This window comes from Panicum virgatum, chromosome 7N, assembly GCF_016808335.1.
Source record: "Panicum virgatum strain AP13 chromosome 7N, P.virgatum_v5, whole genome shotgun sequence".
Lineage (NCBI taxonomy): Eukaryota > Viridiplantae > Streptophyta > Magnoliopsida > Poales > Poaceae > Panicum > Panicum virgatum.
The window spans coordinates 4458817-4481526 of record NC_053151.1 but is presented as its reverse complement, the minus strand read 5'-3'; positions in this window follow the sequence as shown (position 1 = coordinate 4481526).

Sequence of the window (22710 nt, the reverse complement as noted above, 5' to 3'; positions counted from 1 at the left end):
ATGTCTATATCTAACAGGGAAAAGATACTGCAAATGATCATTTTCCGGTACATTCGTACATAAATAATTTGATCTGAAGCATGGAAAAAGGTACATATGACAAACTATCTCGAAGCATAGACTTTATGCCTTCGATCATCAACCAACACAGCATATAGAGAAAAAACATCTGCAGTAAATGTGAGGTTTTCGTGACATATCCTAAGTATGAATTATAACACTTTGTAGTAACAACAAAATCAATCAAACTAACTGAAAATACATTCTGGAAATATATCACAATCTAAAAAATGATAGTCATTTAAATTTGTCCAAGTGATACACCAGATCATAAATTACCTTTGACGAACCTGCAACAATGCACATGTAAACTTGTGAAGTTGTAATATACACGCTATTGGAACTGAATCAATAAGCAAGGATCAAACTATTGTTAGATGAACTTTACTGTAGTATGCTAATGTCAAACCTCCAACATCAAATTAAACAATGGAGAGAAACCTGTTTCAGCAATGGAAAATTTGCCCCTATGTTTTCTGTATTTTTGGAATGATAGGGTGCTTCAATGATAAAGCAACACAGTGGCAACACCAACTTGTAATGAAAAAACTCCAAGCAGAAGGAATATATGCATATACCTTCCCGACGCAATTTTGCAACCCAGCTCTTTTGAACTATAGAAAAGTATCTGATATTTAAGTGGTGCAGGGGAGAAAATGATTGGTAATATTTGTAATGCAGGTTCCTATCTGCCACCGACAATCATATTCAAAGGACTAAGGCAGAAGTGCTGGAGGAAGCCACTAGGAATAAAATCAGGTGCCAATAGGCCATAAGCACTTTATATCTGAAAATCATAATGATGACATTGCCAAGTGCATAAAAATAACGACAGTTATGGTGCTGGCATAATGTGACAATTATGGTGTTGGCATCATGATCTCTATCTTGGAGCATTTCAGTTGAATCCATTATGATCAGTAAATATAGTACCTCTCATATGAGAAAGCATTGAAGATATGACCACGTCTTTGCGAGCACTCAAGCCCAGGCTGAGACAAATAAGAGGAAGTAAACACTACTACAATAAAGGTTTGTAGGGGCAGGTAAAATGCTATTTTTAGGGGCTGGTAGAAAATCTGTGGCTAGTTCTCGCTGCTAAAAATACATGTTTTTTAGGGACGGAAAATGAACCCGCCCCTAAAAATCCATTTCTAGGGGCGGGCCACCCCCTCAACCGCTCCTAGAAATGCATTTTTAGGGGGCGGTCCACAAGCCCACCCGCCCCTACAAATGGATTTTCAGGGGTGGGCCAGGCGGTGACCCGCCCCTGAAAATGAATTTGCAGGGGCGGGTGGGGGGTGACCCGCCCCTGAAAATGAATTTCAGGTCCAAAAAAATTAGTAATTCATTTTTAATTCATTTTGCAGTATTTTAAAATTTGAATTCCCACTTTATAAATCCACCAAGCTAATTGAGACATTCTGATCCAACACTCAAATAACATTGCAATCAAATAAAATTTCAGAAGATAAAGGTGTAGCAATACAAGATGTTCAATGACAATAGTAGCTATACATCCATGCATATTACAAATTTATAGCTACTGCATTGCTCGCATCCGTAGATAGATAAGATAGTTGCGGTCTCCAATCGTCCACCCTAGAACTTTATCAAAATATGCTAGTGCACGAACAAGTGCAATCTCCTCCGCTTCCCATTCGTTGCCACAGACAGAACTACAAATGTCAAACAATGGAGTGTTCAGCTGACTTGCCCTGCAGAAGAAGAGCTTTGCTTGAAATCTGCAACTTCTTGTAAAATGTGGCTCTCCACCCATCCAAGTCAAACCTAAGGTGTCCACGACTTGATTCAGAATAGCCCGAAAGCTAACTGATGCAATGGTATATTGATGATCGATGAGATCCTGCAAAAAGGTGATAATAACGTTATGAAAGTTGAAAAAACAATGCAACATTACTAAAGTTAACAATGACTAAAAAGAAAATCTCATACTCTGTCTTGTCGATTAAGACGACAAAGCCTCTCTGTAGTTAGAATAACACTGGATTCTCTCGCCTGTAGCTGCTTAACTCGAAAATATGAAAAGTCGGGCACAAAGTATTCATGATTCTTAAGCTGCTCCAGGCATGCCTCCACCGCTAGCCTCTCATAAGTTGTCGAAATGGGTGCCTCTCCACCCACTGCGGCAATTGAAACCATGGGTATCATCGAGGAGGATGGATCCTCTCCTGGTACCACCGAGGACCACTCTATATGTCGAATAGGTATTTGAAAAGAAATATGTACCCTTTTGACATCCGGTTGACGAACAAGCTCTTGTCGAGCCACAAAAGTAGTACCACCCAAACCTTCGATAACATCTTGAAGCCATCTAACAAGGTTGATAAGCTGCATTGATGTGAGGAAATTTAGAATTTAGAATTATTTGAAGCTGTATTGTATGTGAGCAAAAATATATGAATATGAAACTAACAAATGAAACTTACAATGTTAGGAATTGTTCCGCGCGTTCGATCACCCAGTGGCAAGCCAACCTCTTGATGGAAGCGTATGCCTGGCTGCTGAACCACAACATCGTCCATAAGCGAACGACCACCGCCACGTCCCCTACACGACCGCCACCATGACCGCCACCACAGAACATCTAACAGTATTCACATTACAATATAATGACAATATGCCATTCAAATTACAATACTTGAGAAAAAGAAATAAATAATATTAGAGTGTACATTACAATATCATGAGCATATGGCTTTCAAATTACAATGATCTTGAATATAAATAATACAAATGCACATTATACAAATATCATGAGCATATGACTTAATTGAACTGAATTAATTATTTTTGGAAAACCCTAAATCCTAAATAGGGGCTACCAGCTGGGCCCCACTAGTAAGTGTGAGGCCCAGCCCAGCCCCAGCTCCCGCACACCATGGGCATGGCCATGGCCACGTCCAGGCACGACGGCGGCAGCGTTCGGCCGGTGCAGGGCAGGGAAGCGAGGAGGTGAGGGAGGCAAGGCGGCAGTGGGGCGGCGGCAGTGCCACGCAGGCCCGTGCAGGGGCGGCTCGTGGCGGGGGGGGGGGGGGGCGGCGAGCAGCTGCGGCTGCTCCCCGGTGGCAGCAGAGCAAGAACCCAGGGGGAATGGGTTGGGGAGGAAGAGGAGGTTACGAGGAAACTCACTGCGGGATCGATTTGACGGAGGGCGGCCGGAGAACAGAGATCAACCAACGGGCGGCGCTCCGGCGCAGGAGCACAGGTGGCTTCAGCGGCACAAGCCTCGATTCGGCGGGGGTAGGGCTCGGCCGAGTTCGGGGAGGGGCGCAGGACCTCGAGCGCGAGGAAGAAGAGGGGGCCGCCGGTCGAGGAGGGGGCCGCCGCGGAGACGCCGCCGGTCGGGGAGGGGGCCGCCGCGCGGAAGGCACTGCCGGTCGAGGAGGGGGCCGCTGCGGGTAGGCTCCAAGGCGCAGGGAGGGAGGTGCGGCCGCGGTGGCTTCGGCGCCGGCGAGGACGGGTGGCGGCGGGGCGGGCAGGAGGCGCGGCGACGGGGGAGAGGCACGAAAAATTTCGGCAGCCTGACGGCGTCCCGCTCGCTCGATCCGAAAATGTTTCTAATTCCCGCCGGGGGAGATATTTATATAGAACTATTTGTAGGGGCGGGTGACGCCCCGGCCCGCCCCTAAAATGGTTTTCCATTTATTGCTGAAAATTGTAATAATGCAAATAAAATAGTAAAACTAATAAAAAAATTGTGAAAATTTTACAATAGAGTTATTGTCACTCGTGTAACATATGAAAAATATCGAAATCACATTTCAGTGAAAATATTGAATAGAAGTGTTGAAACAACAAAGTATAGCTATGTCATACTTATATCTCATATAACTTAAGGCAAGCTTTGTGTTTTGAACACTCTTCAACACTAACACATGTTGAATTGTATTAATTATATTTTTCACGTGTTCTACAGCTCACTAATTGGCTATGCTAAAAATTTCAATTTTTTTTGAAATGTTTTGCAGCTCCTTTTGAATTAAAAGAATTACCGGAATTATTTTAAAAACAATTTGTAGGGCCGGACCGCGGTGCCACCCGCCCCTAGAAATCGATTTGTAGGGGCAGCTCACCCCCTCAGCCGCCCCTGAAAATGCCCTCATTTTCAGGGGCGGCTGAGGGGGTGAACCGCCCCTAAAAATGATTATTTGTAGGGGCGGCTGACCCCCCCACCCGCCCCTGAAAATGGCTCCCATTTTCAGGGGCCGCAGAGGGGGTCAGCCGCCCCTACAGATGCCATCTTTAGAGGCGGACTGTTTCTACAGTACCCTCGCTCCATTTATAGGGACGGGCGACTTTTTGGTCCGCCCCTAAAAAAAATGAGGCGTTGCTACAAATCATTTTTGTAGTAGTGAAATGCTTATTTATCTTCAAGATAATATTCCAAGAAAATATAATTTGCCAAAAGAAAATATTTGATACACCTCTCACATGACTAAAGCAAGATGTGGGGGATCCTAAACCCTGAATGTTATCTTGTTGGTAGGCCAGTTGCGCCAAAAGCAGTTACAATTAGAACAAAACTGGTCATATCTGGTATCTCACAAAACTGCATGGACTTGAGGTATGCACATCACATTTACTCTTTATGACAGCCAAATGTAGAAAAAAGAGTAGAATCAGCAATGCAATTTGATAAAACACAAGGTACAGATATGCATCTTAATAGATACAGGAAGGTGCATGAGATGTTAAAGAGCTACAGATTTATAATAATAACTTTATCTATTCTTAAATAAGCTACCGTCGGTAATATAGCTACTCAAAAATAATGGGCAAATTTCATTCAGACAGCAGGAAGGGAAAGCAAACATAAAGTGTCAAAATGAAAATATAGATGTATATACAGAGAGAACTAACCTTGAATTTTGGAAAGAAGCTGTGCAATAAAAAAGAAGTTCCTGCATATGAAAGAAAGAAAAACAAAATGGACTTGTACATTCAAATCTAGTAGACATTCTGTGACAAATCTAAATTATGTGACCACACCGGTTAAATTTTACGACAAATATGAAAAGGAAGCAGCTTTCAGTTCTATACATCTCTTTGCCTTGTACCTGCACATTGATGTAACCTAAGTTAAACATGCAAGTTTGTATCATATTCACAATATTTATTGTATCATATTCACAATATTTAATTGTTAAATGCTAATATGCAATATTGGCTTAACATGAAACAATAATCAGAACACTTCAATTGTCAATCTGTGAGGAATTTTAGCCCTACCAAACTACAAAAACCCAGCAAGGGCCGTGTCCTTTAGAATTCCGACCTTTCCAATGACATCAAACTGAACTTCTTAACATCGAAATAGAGTTCAGTCGTGTGATTAATTTGACGATGTCCAGAAACATAGCCTCAGCAAATAATCCACTGCTGCAGGCACTAACATGCCCGCATGCACTGAACAACATGTAAGAAAGAAAACACATCTCAGGAAGAAACAGAGCTATAGGGGTGCTCCCTCAATCTATTATCTTATTATTTGGCCAATAAATGGAGCCTCCACGTTCGCTCTCAAGGTCTAGAAAATGCCACATTAATCGGAGAAAAAAAGAAAAATAAAATTACCCACCACTGCCATTACGTTAAATGTTAGACCAAAATATCCTTAAACATAAATAAATATAACCCACCATTGCCATTATTAGATAAAAAATTAAATCCAAAACATAATAGCTTTGGTATGCTACGAGCTACCCTTACACATACATATAACACACCATTACCACTAAATAAATACATAAATCCAAAACATAACAGCTTTGCTATGCTACGAGCTATGAGTACCAAATAGAGAAGAAGAGATAAGATATAGAATTATGTGATGTATTTAGTGTTGTAGCGTACTTAAATCCAAAACATAACAACTTTGGTATGCTATGAGCTATAAGTACCCAATAGAGAGGAAGAGATAAGAAATAGAATGATGCGATATATTTAGTGTTGTAGGGTCTTAAAAGAGAAAAAAATCCCAAAGGGAATGCCATGATAGCTCCAACGCCCATATCAAGGAGGAATATGTTGATTCATGAGGCGACACCTGAGGATGATGAGGAGCAGCAATGAAATTTAAGCCGCTGCCATGGGCATCCATTGTGATGACGATGACTCTCCAACCTCAGCAAGAATCATGAGTTCATCATCTAAATATATCCACACTCAAAACCACAAAATTATTTTGCAATCAATGTTAAAACAACAAAATTAGATATATGGAGACAAAATGACTCATCAAAATTGAGGTAACGCTTTAACACATCTTACATCAAATAAAAAAAGGTTGTAACCTAATAGATACTTACATCTAGCCACACGAGTAATAAATAGAATCAATTAAAAAAGTAATGTTACAAATAGTAACATTTAGCCGCGCAAATGCGCGGGTGGCCTTCCTAGTTTATTTTTTCCCAGTTTTTTTAAAAAATAAAATGATATATGCTGAAAAGCAACCAAGATGGCAACATTTAGCATATTTTCAGGCTCCAATTAGAAGGCTGTAAGGATCGATGGACCAAGAGGGGGGTGAATTTGGCCTTTTTCAATTTCTAAAACAAGGTAAAGCAACCTTAACCTATGCAATACTAGTAGGGCACCAATTCACCAACCGGATAACTAAGCTACCTACACAAGCTAAGAGAGATAAAAACAAAGTAAAGCCTAGCAAGGTAGAGCTAAGTTATGATCTCTAAGTCAAGCACATGAGTAAATTGCATGAAAGAAAATGCTTGAATAAAGAGAGTGGACAAGAGACGACCGGATTTTTTTCCCGTGGTGTCGATGTGTTGGCACACACCCCTAGTCCACGTTGTGACACTCACTAAGAGTCTTGTCACCTCCCATGTCACCGAGACTTGGGCGCTCACTAAGAGTCTCCGTTCACCATCCCGGCGTGGTGGAGCTCAAGCCACGTACAATCTTCTTCTCCGGGCTCCCACAATCCTTGGCAAGCTCCGCGAGAAACACCTCGATCACCAAGATCGCCTAGGTGATGCCAATCACCAAGAGTAACAAGCTAAGGCCTTCACTTGAGCAAGAACCGATCACCAAGAACGGATGCACACTAGCTTCTCTCTACTCAAGTCCTTAATCTTGCTTCTTGATTGATTGAATGCACAAGTATGTGAATGATGAAGCTCAAAGTGGCTCTTGACTATAGTATGAGTGTATGGATGTTGCCTGGTGTCAAGAGTGGGCGAAATGACCCATTGGAGGGGTATATATAGGCAGCTCACACAAATAGAGCCGTTGGAGAAAAGCTGCCAGAAAACTGCGTAGCGCCGGTTAATCCGACGTCCCTCCAATAGTCATCGTCGGTTTAACCGGTGAATGTAAACTGCCACTTCTGAAAACTAGCCGTTACCACTTGGGCAGATTAACCGACGTATCATCGGTTTAACCGGTGAGTGTAGTTGCCCACTGATCAACTGAAAAACCAAGTCTCTGGACAACTGCACCGACGTTAACTCAAACCTATCGTCGGTTTAACCGGTGAGTACAACTTTTAAATTCCTCTGAAAAACCATCTCACTGGTCAATTGCACCGACGTCTTGATTTAAACAGCGTCGGTTTAACCGGTGTATAGAACTTGAAATACCCTGGAAAAACCAACTCTGGACTAATGCACCGACGTTAATTTCAAACACGTCGGTTTAACCAGTGTATTGAATTTGTCCAAACTCTACTGACTTCGTTTAACCGACGTATAGAAAATTGAGAGCGTCGGTTAAACCGGTGTATAGACTTTTTCTGATTTTGTCTTTTCTGATTTGAGTCTTGAATGAAATCCAAATATTCTTGAGATATAGTTTGAGAACCACTTATTTGAACTTCTAGAAACCTGAGTGACCATAGTGTGCATCCATTTTCAAATGATCATGTCCATGCTCAAGTTACTTAGCCTTAACCCCTCTTAATAGTGCGATCACTACAAAACTATAAAACCTATACTAACCTAAGTGTCCTTCTCAACCTTATGACACTTAGGACTAGAAAGATCCTTAGTCTTGACATAAAATTGAGTTGAATACCGAGATCGCCTTTTTGAATAATGAAATTGAGGGGCCTCTTTTGACATATGACCAAATGAGCGATAATGATCTATTAAGCTGCACAAACTCATTAGTCACAATAATGGTTGTCATTAATCACCGAAACATACCTTGAGGGCCTAGATGCTTACAATCTCCCCCTTTTTGGTGATTGATGACAACACAACCATAAATAATGAGAGAGCGAGAAAGATAAAGCAAGATAAACACAGGCGAACTCGAAAAGAAGGACCAAAGAGCTCAACGGCTCAAACGAAATCCATAGATATGTCTCAAAGCATGGCATACTCAAGCGACAAATGTACATATCCATGAACTAACACCAAATGAGATACAAAGAATCAAAGTCCTGATAACTACGAGCTCTCTCTAGCTCTACCCTCCCCCTAACTCTCTCCCCCTTTGGCGTCAAAGCACCAAAAAGGTGAGCTACTGGTCCGGCTGTCGTGGTACTGCAAGGAAGCGGTCCGGGTCATCATCGTCGTCGTCGTCGGACGGTGTACCCTCGGTGACAGACGGGAGCTGCTGGTCAGAACTGCCTGCTGGATCTGAAGTGACTGGGGGTGTAGCTGTGGTAGAGGCTCGCGTGCTGGCACTGCCTGGAAGAGGGTCCGTAGAAGTAGTAACCGGCTCAGTAGAAGATGTGTCAACATCTGAAGTAGTGAGTGCTGAAGCTGCCGGCTGTGACGGCTGCTGAAGCAAGGAACCCTCTCCTCCTCCCCCTAAAGGTAGTGTCTGTGGTACGACGGGGAGGGCGACTGACTGGACTGCTGAAGGAGACTCCTGGAAGAGTGAAGTCGCTGGCAGTGGAGAGAACAGTGGACGACCGGCAGACCCAAGTAATGCGGACATCGAGAACGTGGTCTCCGGTGTCGCTGAGGTAGCTGGAGCTGCAGTAGGGGCTGGAGCTGGTGTAACGGCAAGCTGAGGTGCTCCAACACCCTGAAGGCCTGGCTGTCCTGGCTGCTGCGGGGCGAGTCCGGTGTGAGAGTAAAGCTGTGAGATCATCCCGAACATCGCCATCATCCCCTGCTGCATCTGCTGAAACTGAGCGTCTGTCCTCTGTGAAACTCTGTCGATAAGCCCGACAAAACGCTCCTTGGTCGCAGCCCGCTCTCGGGCGGCCTCTCTCTGTATAGCAGCAAGCTGAGCCTCATGGGCTCTCCTGGCCTCCTCCTATGCAAGCCTGTCCTCTCTCTGCTGAGTCACGAGCTGCTGTAGAAGTGCGGTGAGCTCGGACGGCTGAGACACCTGGGACTCAGAGACTGTAGCAGGTGCTGGTGACTCTGGAGCTGGCTCTCTAGACCCCCCTGCCTCGTGGTCGTGACTAGCTGGGGCTGCTGCAGGGAAGTACTCTACGTCCTCGGAGGAGTCTGACTCAAGCTCAGACCAGTGTATCTCATCCTCTCCTCCGGGAAGCTGTGCCTCGGCGGCAAGCAGTGCCCGTCCTCCTGTGCCACACGGGCCTGTGCCTCTGGTGACAACTGTGCCATGGCAGCTCTCTCTGCCTGTCTGCCCCTCCTCCGGTCCTGTGGAGCTGTCGGTCGGTAAACTGGGAACCGGGGAGCCTCGTCGTGACGGTAGGGAGCGCTGATGGGTGACTCTGCTGGCACAATCATAGAACATATATAGCTGATCCAGTGTGCAAAGGGAAACTGTCGCACCACACCCATCCCGTCTGTGATCACATCCTCTATCTCAGCCAGAATAAAGTCAACTATGTCAAACGGCTCGTGAGTGAGGATGTGCAGAAGCAGGAGCTGCTGCAGTCCTGTAAACCCCTCTGGGTAGCCACTCCTCGATAGCAAAGTCCTCCGGAGTGCCATGTGTACTGCGTATGCCTCTGGGGTCAGCAGGCTGGGAACTCTGGCGTAGGAGGCAGGGAACGGCTGGCGGAAACACTGAGAGATCGCCTCATGAGAAGGTGCAATCCCGCCAATCATCGCTCTGCGTGGTGGATCTGCATCTCCGTAAACCATCTCGTGCAGGGAGACGTCAACTAAGTCAACTCCGAGAATCCCTACTATCGTCGCTCTCGACAAACCAAAGACCTGGCCTCCATAAACAAAGTGTACTGCTCGACGCTCGGGAGCAATCCAGGCCGTGGCATAGAAGACTCTGACCCAGTCCTCAATATATCTGTTCTGCTCAATCTGGAGTAACCTGGACAGGCCCCTGAAGTGAGCGAAGTGCTCTCTGACATCTTCTCCCCCTGCGGCTGTCCTCAGAGACACCCAGTCAAGCACTCTGTGCGGGAAGATCCTGTGACCCCGCCTCTGGTAGGTCTCGTAGAAACTGGCCTGAAGAAGCGTCCAGAACCTACGGTCGACTCGGCTGTCACGGGTCACGGGGAACCAGTCCTCCTTCTGAACACTCCACCTGAGCCTCTTGACCTTCGCCGCATTGGCCTTGGTCAAGTTCTGGAGCAGCACACCTGGCTCCAGACGCACAACAGTGTCCATACGGAACACTGCGCGCTCGGCCTCTAGGGCCTCGGCTCTACGAGCTGCTGCTGCTACAGCTGCGGACCTGCGAGGCTCCTGTGGCTGGTGACCTCCTCGCGTCCTCGGTCCAGTGCGACGCTCGGTCGCTGGTGAAGTCTCTGCTGCTGGGGATGTCTGCCGAGTGCAGCCAGACCGTCGTAGAGTCGGTGACTCCTGTGTGCTCTGCCCCTGAGACTGCTCAGACTGCTCTGCCTCTGAATCTGACTCTGCAGCTGTATCTGACTGATCTGACTCTGCTGCTGCTGCCGTCGCGGCTCTGGTGGCCCTGGCACCTCTCACTCTGCCCATACCCCTGCCTCTGCCTCTGCCTCTGCCTCTGGGGTCCTCCCTGATCTGGAACGGACGAGCACGGCCTGATGCCTGCTCCTCGGCGGCCTTGGCCACCATCTCGGCCCTCTCGGCCTCCTTCTCTGCACGAGTCCGCTTGCGAGCGGGCTTCTCGACCACAACTTCTTTTCCCTTTCTCTTCTCGTGACCCATCTCGAACAAGCAATTTGTCGAGCACCTGGTGAGCGCTGATCGGGTGCTGATGCGGCGTGAAAGGCGAAGGCGGCGCGGCTGCGTGGGCTGCAAAGCGTGTGGGAGAGGCGGCGTGGCTGCGTGGGCTGTGAGGAAAGCGGTGGTGGCGGCGTGAGGTGCAGGCGGCGGTGATGGCGGCTGCAGGCGGCGCAGAACGGTTGTGCGGGTGGCGCGGCGTGGCACGGTGGTGCGGCGAGCGTGCGAGAACGGCGCGGGCGCACGTCGGCGGTGGCAGCATGGGCGCACGGCGGCGGTGTGGATGAACGGCGGCAGCGCGAAGGGAAGGCGGCGTGGAGGCGGCTGTGGAGCGGCGGCGGCGTGAGATGAGTCGGGCGAAACAGAGGAGGAAGGAGAAACCGCGGCCCGCCCAAGACACATATATGACAGGTGGGACCCGCGATTTTCTTTAACACCGGTCGATCCGACGTGTAGGGTTTAAACGCCGGTTGATTGCGTCGGTGTGGTTCACCCGAGACTCTGCGAGATCTGTTTTTGAACGCCGGTTGAACCGATGATGCCAAAAGTGAACTCGTCGGTTGATTGATCAAAACGCCGGTTGATTGCTTGGTCTGATCTGCAATTATGATCACCGGTTGATCCGATGCTCTGACTTTTGTATACGTCGGTTAAACTCCTGAAACTGCCTGAGCTGAGACCCAACTTTAGTAACGCCGGTTAAACCGATGGGTAGAGATCCTTTGAACGTCGGTTTAACCGGTGAAGCCAAAAACCCCACACTCAGCTCACTCTTCTATGCTAAGTCCAATAATCTTATAAAACTCAAATAAACTCAAGTTAATGGACTTGCATAGGCGACTTTACCCCTCAAAATAAATAGGATAGCACACTTGCTTAAATAATTTTCTTTTCAAACACAAGGAAAAGCCGCAAGAGAGACAAAGCGCCAAATAAAATGTATGAGCCATGTCATAGGAATATTGAAGATAGAAAGCTTCAAACTCATCATGACATTGCTCACTAGGTAATAACGCACCTAACACTTTGCTCTTTTCACTTTTCATGAATTAAGATCTTGTATATCAAAACAAGTCTCATTTTCATCAAGTGATCTCCTTTGTGACCCTTACGCATGCAATGATAATGCAAGCTACAACCACATGCGAAAGTAAAGTAAATATGAAGTGCACATCTATATGACAAGAAATGCATAACAAGAAATTAAGATCTACTTGTCAAGTTTGAACCCACGGGAAGCTTCTTCATGATGAGCCTTTCTACAAGCCTAGAGGAAAACAAGTGGACCACCACCTCTAGCTAAACCCTTGCTCATCACTATCTTACCATGGTTAGACAAGTGTCCTATATGTATGCATTTTTCTATATGACATGGCAACTTACATGACGTTTGCCGCATCTAACACATTAAGCTCATTCCTTAGCCTAACAAAGGTACTCTCGTCTAATGGTTTTGTGAAGATATCCGCCAATTGCTCCTCGGATCTCACACCTTGAAGAGATATGTCTCCTTTGGCTTCGTGATCGCGCAAGAAGTGATGGCGAATATCAATGTGCTTTGTGCGAGAGTGTTGAACCGGATTCTTGGCAATTTTTACGGCACTTTCATTGTCACAAAGGAGTGGGATCCTATCTAGTTTCACACCAAAGTCCAAAAGGGTTTGCTTCATATATAGGATTTGGGCACAACATGCACCGGCCGCTATATATTCCGCTTCCGCGGTGGACAAAGCCACGGAATTTTGCTTCTTACTCGACCAAGAAACTAGAGAACGCCCAAGCAAGTGGCAACCCCCGGAGGTACTCTTGCGATCCACACGGCTTCCGGCAAAATCCGAATCCGAGTATCCCAAGAGATCTAAACTAGCGCCTTTGGGGTACCACAAGCCTATGCTAGGGGTGTGCTTGAGATACCGAAGGATCCTATTCACAGCCGAAAGGTGTGACTCCTTTGGGTTAGCTTGAAAGCGGGCACACAAGCACACACTAAACATTATATCGGGCCTAGATGCGGTAAGGTAAAGCAAAGACCCTATCATAGAACGATAGAGGGATTGATCAATCGGTTTACCGTCCACATCCAAGTCGAGATGCCCATTGGTTGCCATGGGTGTCTTGATTGGCTTGCACTCATCCATCTTGAACTTCTTCAAGATATCTTTAGTATACTTTTCTTGATGGATGAATGTCCCTTCCTTCATTTGTTTGACTTGAAAACCAAGGAAGAAGGTCAATTCGCCAATCATGGACATCTCGAATTCTCTAGACATCATGGTAGCAAACTCATGGCTTAGTAAATCATTAGTTGAGCCAAAGATAATATCGTCAACATAAATTTGACAAATGAAAAGATCCCCGTTGACATCTTTTGTGAACAAAGTGGTGTCCACCCTCCCGATCTTGAAGCCTTGCATGATTAGGAAGTCACGAAGCCTCTCATACCAAGCCCTTGGAGCTTGTTTGAGCCCATAGAGTGCCTTGTGCAACCTATAAACATGGTTAGGATTCCTCGGATCTTCAAACCCGGGAGGTTGCTCAACATAAACAAGTTCGTTAATAACGCCATTTAAGAATGCACTTTTCACATCCATTTGATATAATTTAATGTTATGATGTGAAGAGTAAGCAAGAAGGATACGGATAGCTTCAAGTCTTGCGACCGGAGCAAAAGTTTCACCAAAATCCAAACCTTCGACTTGAGAGAACTCTTTTGCCACAAGTCTTGCTTTGTTGCGTATCACCACCCCATATTCATCTTGCTTGTTTCGAAAGACCCACTTGGTGCCGATGATGTTCTTGTCTTTCGGAGGAGCTTCGAGGACCCAAACTTCATTGCGGGTGAAGTTGTTCAACTCATCTTGCATGGCCATCACCCAATCCGAGTCCTCAAGCGCTTCCTCTATGCTAGTGGGTTCAATACAAGAAACAAACGAGTGATATTCGCAAAATGAAGCATGTTTAGAGCGAGTTCTTACTCCCTTTGATGGACTACCAATGATTTGACCAATTGGATGATCCTTGGAGATGCGACCATGCTTCACTAGCGGTACTTGCGTGGATGCTTGTTGGGGTGGATCATGGGTGACTTGTGCTTGTGGTGGAACACTTTGCTCTTCTTCTTCTTGAACTTGGGGTGTTGGCGTTGGCACATCTTCTTGAGGTTGTGTATCATCTTTTTCTTGATCTTCATCCACTTGGGGCGCCGTGGAGGTGCTTGGTGTAGATGAGGAAGGTCCTCTCCCTTGATCATTGCCTTCATGCACCTCTTCCGGCTTGATATCCCCAATGGACATATTCTTCAAAACTTCATCAATCTCCTCATCACCTACATTTTCATAGCCAACAATCTCCTCTTGGGAACCATTAGATTCATCAAACTCCACATCACATGTTTCTTCAACTAACCCGGAGGTTTGATTGAATACTCTATATGCTTTGGAGTTTGATGCATAACCAAGAAAGAAACCTTCATCACATCTACTTTCAAACTTACCGAGCCTTTTCTTCTTGTAGATGAAGCATTTGCAACCAAAGACTCGAAAGTATGATATATTTGGTTTCTTCCCGGTGATGAGCTCATATGGAGTTTTCTTGAGGAGTCGGTGAGGATATACTCGGTTGGATGCATGACACGCCGTGTTGATTGCTTCCGCCCAAAACTTCTCGGACGTGCCATAATCATCCAACATTGCTCTAGCTAGGGTGATGAGTGTCTTGTTCTTTCTTTCCACCACTCCATTTTGTTGAGGCGTGTAGGTGGCAGAAAACTCATGCTAGATGCCCTCTTCATCGCACCATTCTTCAATCTTCATGTTCTTGAACTCGGTGCCGTTGTCACTCCGGATCTTCACAATTGGGGAGTTGTACTCCCTTTGATCTCTTCTTGCAAAAGTCTTGAAGATTTCCGGAGTTTCACCCTTATCGCCTAGAAACATGACCCAAGTGTAACGTGAAAAATCATCAACAATTACTAGGCAATAGAGGTTACCACCAATGCTCTTGTATGTAGTTGGACCAAAGAGATCCATGTGAAGTAGCTCGAGCGGCTTGGAGGTAGACAACATCGTCTTGATGGGATGATGTGTTGCAACTTGCTTCCCGGCTTGACATGCTTTACATAGCTTGTTCTTGTCAAACGTGACATCCTTCAAGCCGGTGATCATCCCTCTCTTGTGGGCTTTCTTGAGGTTGCTCATGCCAATATGAGCAATTCTTCTATGCCAAAGCCACCCAAGAGAAGACTTGGTGAAGAGGCATGTCATGGTACTTGTTTGCTTTGAAGAGAAGTCCACTAAATAGATGTTGCCATGCATAAACCCCGTGAATACCATTGACTTGTCTTCTTCAAGAGTTACTACAACACCATTCTTGTCAAAGGTACACGTTAGTCCAAGATCACACAATTGAGCAATAGAAATAAGATTAAAACTAAGTGCTTCTACAAACAAGACATTAGAAATGGATAAATCTTTAGAGATAGCTATTCTACCCAAACCTAAAACTTTTCCCCTTGAGTTATCACCATAGGTGACATGTTCATGATCGCCGGGGTCTTCAAGGGAGGTGAACATGCTATCATTGCCGGTCATATGTTGAGAGCAACCGCTATCTAGTACCCAATGTTTTCCACCGGCTTTGTAGTTCACCTACACACATGAGAATTCACTTTTGAGTTTTAGGAACCCAAACAAGCTTTGGGCCTTGCACATGTGTGACAAGAGCTTTTGGGACCCAAAGTTGCTTGGGGAGCTTTTTCTTTGACTCCTTAGTGAGTTTGCCAATGAATTTGGCCTTCACCTTGCCCTTCACTTTACTCAAGAGAAAATGGTTATTTTGAAACATTGAAGAGTAATTCTTGGGTAATTTAGGAAGAGGACGTGATGGTAAAGTGCACTCCCTAGTGTGGTGCCCGGTGACTTGGCAATGTTGGCAATATGATCCAACTTCCTTGATGAAGCTAATCTTTATCTCCGGAGAAGGAGTAGTGGCTATGTTTGGCTCCGGAAATGAACCAAGACCTCTTTTGCCATAGTCACGGGCATTGTTGAAGAGAATCTCTTTGTGGATGTATTCTCCTCTTGAGAGCTTCTCCACACTACTCTTGAGGCTTGCAACTTGATCCATCAATTCCTTTTCCCTAGAAGGTGCAAGCTCGGGCAAAACATTAGTAGCATTTGCATTAATGAGTAGGTCATCACATGAAGTAGAAGCATTGACCTTCTCAATAGTTTCATGAGCAAAGTTCTCAAGACTTGGGTCAATTGCTTCATAGGCAAATTCAAGTTCTTGATACTTGTGAGCCAACTCCCTATGCTCTTGTTTAAGCTTTTTGTGGCTCTCTTCAACTTGCTTAGCAAGTACAAGTGACTCATTGTGCTTTTTAAGCAAGTCATTGTACTTGCCAAGCAAATCGGAGTGGGCAAGCTCTAACTTGGCACGAGTGCTCTCAAGAACCTTGACTTTGCCCTTTTCCCTCTTGATAACGGATGTATACTCATTAATGAGGTTAGCAAACTCATTAGGGTCAAGCTCATCATCACTATCATCTTCACTCTCACATACCTTAGAGTTATCTTTGGCCATGAGGCACATTGGAGGTGGAGGTAGTGATGGTTCTTCATTTGTGAGGGCGATGGTGACTATGTCTTCTTCATCACTTGACTCTTCGCTTGATGAGACATCGGTCACCCACTCTTGTTTTTCCACCAAGAAGCTTCTCTTGGTGTGCTCTTTCTTCTTTGGGAAGAGCTTGGTCTTCTTGTCATGGCTCTTTTTCTTCCCAAGTCTCTTGTTCTTGTTTTTCCTTTCTTCTTCTTCATCATCGCTTGAATCATGGCGATGCTTGCTCTTGTTGTCCTTGTTTCTTTTGTCCGGCTTGGGGCAATTTGGACGGATGTGACCTTTTTCTCCACAATTGTAGCAAATTTTGTTCTTGACATCCATTGGCCGGAACATTCCCCTTTTTGAGTCAAAGTTGAAACCCTTCTTGTTGATCTTGTCATTCAAGCGGGTGAACTTCCTCATCATGAGAGCAAGCTCTCCATCATCTTCAACATCGGATGAGCTTTCATGATGATCATCTTCTTCATTGCTTGAGCTTGAATCTTGCTTGATCATCTTGAGCTTGCGGGCTTTATTTGCCTTGGTCTTTAGAGCAATTGATTTGCTTGAAGTTGGCTCTTCGGACATACTAAGGATACTCATCTCATGAGCGCGAATTTTACCCACAAGTTCTCCTACTTCCATTGTGTCAAGATTCTCCTTTTGAAGCATAGCATTGATGATGTTATACTTGGGCTTCGGGAGGAGCATGAGAATCTTGCGATTGATGGAGGCACTGTCAATTTTGGATATTTCAAGTGCATTAATGTCCTTGACAATGACATTCAAGCGAGAGTACATATCATTACAATTTTCATGAGCTAGCATTTTAAAAGAATCATACTTAGCTCTAAACAAGTGATATTTTTGCTCACGAACTTTAGTGGAGCCTTCATGAATTTCAATGAGCTCCTTCCAAATATCACTTGCTAAGTCCATGCCATTAACTGTAGCAAAGACTTCCTCACTAATGGCTTCGAAAATTGCATTTCTAGCCTTGGCATTCCATTTTAATTGTTCGGTGGTGGGAGTTCCGGTGAATCCGGTCTTAGTGGCCAACCACACTTCGGGGGCAATCGCATCAAGATATGCGGCCATGCGAACTTTCCAATAAGCAAAGTTCTTGCCCTCGAAGTGGGGCGGCGAACCACCCATCTTGGCCATAGCTCTAGGTGGTGAAGCCTAATGATCCAAATGAGCAACGAGGCTCTGATACCAATTGTAAGGATCGATGGACCAAGAGGGGGGGTGAATTGGGCTTTTTTCAATTTCTAAAACAAGGTAAAGCAACCTTAACCTATGCAATACTAGTAGGGCACCAATTCACCAACCGGATAACTAAGCTACCTACACAAGCTAAGAGAGATAAAAACAAAGTAAAGGCTAGCAAGGTAGAGCTAAGTTATGATCTCTAAGTCAAGCACATGAGTAAATTGCATGAAAGAAAATGCTTGAATAAAGAGAGTGGACAAGAGACGACCGGTTTTTTTTTCCCGTGGTGTCGATGTGTTGGCACACACCCCTAGTCCACATTGTGACACTCACTAAGAGTCTTGTCGCCTCCCATGTCACCGAGACTTGGACGCTCACTAAGAGTCTCCGTTCACCATCCCGGCGTGGTGGAGCTCAAGCCACGTACAATCTTCTTCTCCGGGCTCCCACAATCCTTGGCAAGCTCCGCGAGAAACACCTCGATCACCAAGATCGCCTAGGTGATGCCAATCACCAAGAGTAACAAGCTAAGGCCTTCACTTGAGCAAGAACCGATCACCAAGAACGGATGCACACTAGCTTCTCTCTACTCAAGTCCTTAATCTTGCTTCTTGATTGATTGAATGCACAAGTATGTGAATGATGAAGCTCAAAGTGGCTCTTGACTATAGTATGAGTGTATGGATGTTGCCTGGTGTCAAGAGTGGGCGAAATGACCCATTGGAGGGGTATATATAGGCAGCTCACACAAATAGAGCCGTTGGAGAAAAGCTGCCAGAAAACTGCGTAGCGCCGGTTAATCCGACGTCCCTCCAATAGTCATCGTCGGTTTAACCAGTGAATGTAAACTGCCACTTCTGAAAACTAGCCGTTACCACTTGGGCAGATTAACCGACGTATCATCGGTTTAACCGGTGAGTGTAGTTGTCCACTGATCAACTGAAAAACCAAGTCTCTGGACAACTGCACTGACGTTAACTCAAACCTATCGTCGGTTTAACCGGTGAGTACAACTTTTGAATTCCTCTGAAAAAACATCTCACTGGTCAATTGCACCGACGTCTTGATTTAAACAGCGTCGGTTTAACCGGTGTATAGAACTTGAAATACCCTGGAAAAACCAACTCTGGACTAATGCATCGACGTTAATTTCAAACGCGTCGGTTTAACCGGTGTATTGAATTTGTCCAGACTCTGCTGACTTCGTTTAACCGACGTATAGAAAATTGAGAGCGTCGGTTAAACCGGTGTATAGACTTTTTCTGATTTTATCTTTTCTGATTTGAGTCTTGAATGAAATCCAAATATTCTTGAGATATAGTTTGAGAACCACTTATTTGAACTTCTAGAAACCTGAGTGACCATAGTGTGCATCCATTTTCAAATGATCATGTCCATGCTCAAGTTACTTAGCCTTAACCCCTCTTAATAGTGCGATCACTACAAAACTATAAAACCTATACTAACCTAAGTGTCCTTCTCAACCTTATGACACTTAGGACTAGAAAGATCCTTAGTCTTGACATAAAATTGAGTTGAATACCGAGATCGCCTTTTTGAATAATGAAATTGAGGGGCCTCTTTTGACATATGACCAAATGAGCGATAATGATCTATTAAGCTGCACAAACTCATTAGTCACAATAATGGTTGTCATTAATCACCGAAACATACCTTGAGGGCCTAGATGCTTACAAAGGCACACATATATTTTGTAACACAGTTGTGAATATAAATGATCAGAATAATATGCCATGCTTAGAACAATATAGAAACAGGAAAAAAACCACATGATTTCATTTGATTTATGAAACAGGTAGCTAATATATGACTAACGCGATAATACAAATCGTTCAAAGGAAATATAAGACTTGTGGGCCCTCTTTGTAAGTGACACGTCTCAGTGTTGATCTTTTGTGCATTCTTCCTCGTGTTCACTTGTGTTTTATCCCTTTTACAGCTGTTGGTGCCTGCAGATGACAATTCACCAAAACTCGTGGAAATGATTAGTCATAAACCCTATATCTAAGTTTGGTGATTATTTCCAGTAAAAAACTGCATGAGTTGACGGTCGAAAATGACACTTAAGGACCGTCAACAACACCCCCACACTTAGCCCTATGCTCGTCCTCGAGTAAAGTTTCAAGGACTAAGGTGCATGCCACTCCTTGAATTCAACCTGCATACAAGTTATTCCAAGCTTCTTCTCACCCTTGTGAAATTTTTGTCTGGCTACCATGCTGTCTTGGGTGATTGAACAACAGAACGACTCAGGATTCAGGCTCCTAGCTCTTCCTGCTTAGCACTTAGAATTTTTATTTTGAAAACAAAGAAGATAGCCTTGCTCCTCAATTTACTCTCTGAATCACTCTTTTTGTTTTATATCCTCACCAAGGCAAAGATGTGGCTGTCCATCTCCTACCATCTATTCAGGCTTATATGGGGCTCGAGGTAGGAGAGGCATGTTTGCTTTGCTTATATTGCTAAGTCAAAAACAAGATCCGAGCAAAAACGAGTCATACAGTCTGATCAAGATGTGCAAGTGTGTGGAATATTTTTGGTGATCCATGGATGAACTCTTTTGCATGACTCTTTGTTATTTCCAACTATGGGCTATCATCATTTTCCTTTTTTTTCTTCCTCTTTTTTTTGACATGCCTTTGTGTTGACGGTCACTAACGACCTATTTTGACTGTCAACTCTTGCACAAAAATGAACCATAATGTAGAATAAATGCTAGGATAAATTTATTTACTAACGAAGTCCACAGATGATGTTCTAGAATGTGTGTAGGTGATTTCTAGCTGATTTTGCAGTATAATGGTGTGGTTTGATCCAAGACACGGCGTTCAGCGAATCAGGATGCGACACTTGTCAGAATATGGAGTAGAGGGCCCACTAGAGCAAGAAACTGACATGACAAAAGCCAATACCCGTGCTAGTGACAAGTGGGCCCATTGGGAGGCCGGCCGACCTGCTCGTGGGCCCCACTGCCTTAAACTTGCCACGTGGAGGAATCTCATTGGATGCTTAAGTCGGTTCACCAAGGATCAGCTGCAGAAGACGTATCCCTCGGCCATGCCTCCCTCCTATAAGTATAGAGGAGGGGGTGGTGAAATGAAACACAACACACCACACCCAACTCAACTCACCTTCTCCCTTGGAGCTTGAGTCCTTCATCCTAGATGCTTAGGTAGACTAGGAGGTGTAGAAGAAGAGGAGGAGAGTGAGGAGGAGTCGAGGAAGTGCCGGGTCTGTCAGCACTCTTCTCCGCTTGTACCTCGACGGATGCTTATTCGGTTGTAAGTGTTCAAAACTTTCTTTGTTTATTTAGAATTAGAGTTTAGATCGCAAGTTATCATCTCTGCCTTATATTAGTTGATGTGTATGCTAGCGAGTAGCATTTGATCTTAGCTTAAGACCCCGGATAGAAAAGGGTAGTCTTGGCTAGGGCTAAGGTTAGTAGGGAAAGGCGTAGACGTGGTGTCTAGGCTGGACTATACCACTCAGTTGTCTGATAGTCCCACGGTTTGTAGAGGTAGCCGGCAGGTGGTGACGGCCTTGTTCGAGCCCTAGTAATCCTCCACGTTCGGATATTGGATAGAGCACTATTACTGGAGCTATCGGCTTGTATAAGCCGGTAGAAACCGGTAGCTCGAAGTATAACGGGGACGTGATCTCTTCTTCTAGGCATAGATTCTAGATCTAGAAAGTCCTCTTTTCTGTCTTCTCTACACCGGCGTGTGTGTCCTTGGATGAGCCTGAACCCGTAGATAACGTACTCACGTTCCTAGTGGATACGATACCCTGGAATACTCTTGAGTGAAAGCTACAGCGGTATCCATGCGCTTGCGGATTTTATTCGTGATGTTGCAAAATACCAACAAGTTTTCTTGCGCCGTTGCCGGGGAACGGTAGCTACATTATCTTCAGACTCAGTCATCCTCGGATCTTCTTTTTTTCTTTTTCCTTGATTCTATCTCAACCCCCGCTACCCATGAAGCAGCTATCCCTTTTACAGCTCTCTTCACCCAAGAGCGAGTTCTATGAGCCAGCAGCCTCTGCTGACCCAATTCTTTCTACTAGCTATGAACTCGACTCAGGCTATATAGCCTTTGTTTAGGAAAATTCCTTTTTAGGAAGGGATTGTGAAAATCCCTACCATCATCTGAGCGAGTTCGAGCAAGTGTGTTCATGCAAGAAAATCTCGGGCATGACACACGAAACTCTTAAATGGAAGTTATTTCCTTTCTCTATTTCGGGAGAGGCGAAGCAATGGTACATTCATGTCGTAGGATGGGTGAATGGAAGTTGGATTGAACTTCGGCACAAATTCTGTTCTGCGTTCTTTCTACTTTCACGAATATGTGCCTTACGAACGGAAATTTTGACTTTCCGTCAGAATGATAAGGAATCAATCGTTGTAGCTTGGGCTAGATTTACCTTATTGGCAAAATCAGGCCCAGACTTGTCATTACCCAAGCATTTATTGCTCCAGCATTTTTATGCTGGTCTTGACAAGGAGTCTGCACATCATCTTGATCTTACCTCTGGAGGATCTTTCGCTCATCTTACCCCAGCCGAGAGCAGGGAAGTCCTCGACAAAATCTTGGACAGAACCTCTTTCGTTTGTATCCACGAGCCAATTCCCACAGAACCCGAGATGCGTCAAGCGGAACCTTCAAATATCGAATCGGAACCCTCCAAAAGCCAATTAGTAGATTCGATCTATGAGACCGCCCCTGAACTAAAATCTGAA